Below are 1,703 nucleotides of genomic sequence, written 5' to 3'. Positions count from 1 at the left end.
AAGCAAGCTTTTCCACAGTGTCCGCTTATACTGGACAGAGCCCACAAGTTTTTAATTGATAGCATGAGGGCTGTGATCTGAGCAAGGGTCTCGCATCCCAGCCTAATGTTCTTACAAATGACTGGCTGCTCATAGCAGATCTCATTGTGGAGTTGATTATATTGTATTAGATCACATCATGGGGGATAACTAGTACTTAACTGCCCAACCACTGAGAATTCTGGCCAAATCAAGTTAACACAAAACCTAACCAAATGTTTTGAAAATGATGATGGCAACAAATGTACATATGTGCCTGACACAATGGATGGATGGATGGGTTGTGATAAGAATTGTACGAGCCTCCAATAAAATGATTTAAAAACAAACAAACAAAACCCTAACGACCACACAGCTTCTGCTCAGCTGTCTTAGAGCATACACACTTAAATTACAATCACCATGCTGTGAAAAAAAACAAAAAACAACCAACAACTTAGGCCAGGAATTTATATCCAAGGTTTCAATCCCTCATGAGGTTTCAGCCAATGGCCACATCCTCAAATAATGAACACACAGGCTCATGCAAGATTTCAGATGATTCTGGCCTTTGAGACAGCCCTGATTATGTGGGCCTTGTAGCTCAGTGGTTACAAATCGGGCTGTGATTTGAGACAGCCCTGATGATACTGCATGGAGCACAGAGGATGTATTGGGGATCAACCGTAGCCCTCCTTGTCGATGCATTAGCAACATAAATTACTGTTGTTACTCTAAGCCACTAAATTTTAGAGTAAGGGTTATCAGCTTACTTCTCATCAACAATTTATTTGTGATCATCAATGTTAAGTTGGCTGGTAACGTGAACACAATGCCAACTGTGGGGGAAAGTGGTCATGCAGCGAGTTTGTAAAAGCCAAAAATGAAGTGACTGGGCAGACAGCATTGAACTTGGACCCCGGGCTGTAGGAGGCAAAGAGAAGAGGGAAGTTGGGAAAAGATGAGGATGTACAAAGCCAGAATGTTCCCCATTAAGCAAAGATATTTCAAAGGTATGCACACACAAGGTAACACTCTGATTTGGCCCAGAACAATATAAAAGGGGTCACTTGCTAAGAGTTTTGTGAGGAGAGGTGAACAGAGAGGCCTGAAAGAAAAAAATAGACCACATGAAATATTGATCGTTCTCAAATACGTTTCAATTGATCAAACATGACCAGAAATGCTACACCTTCCTCATCGTCAATTTTAGAACCCTTACTATTCCCCTGTCCCTGTCGTTATTGGGTCATCACTCCCTTCCCCGCAGCCCCAACACCTCCTCCCCTGCCATGCTGTCCCCCACCCCCCAGTCAAAGGTCTGTTGCTGTGTCCTTGGGCTTGCTTATCCTGCCTCTCTTAAATAGATGGACGCCAAAAGAAAAAAAAAAAAGACCATACATATAGTTCCAAGCTTAACTGTTATCCTGAACCAGTGTAGACGAGTATCTCTCTGGTAAATAGCGAGCAGGACATGTTGTCAACCATCAGTCCAGCCCTCATTTCTCTCAGGGTTCCACATCCTGGGTGGGATCTGCTTACCCAGCAGCACTTGCGCTTTCAGTGCTCAGCATTTGTGGTGAAAGCATGCCTCCTACAGTCCCCATTGGTCTTCTTGTCTTCCTGTGGACAGGGATGGAGCAGTCTAGTGTCCCCCCCACCCCCCTATCCCCTTAGACTTTCAG

Source organism: Tenrec ecaudatus, chromosome 11 (assembly GCF_050624435.1).
Source record: "Tenrec ecaudatus isolate mTenEca1 chromosome 11, mTenEca1.hap1, whole genome shotgun sequence".
In the NCBI taxonomy this organism is placed as follows: Eukaryota; Metazoa; Chordata; class Mammalia; order Afrosoricida; family Tenrecidae; genus Tenrec; species Tenrec ecaudatus.
This window is presented reverse-complemented; position numbering follows the sequence as displayed.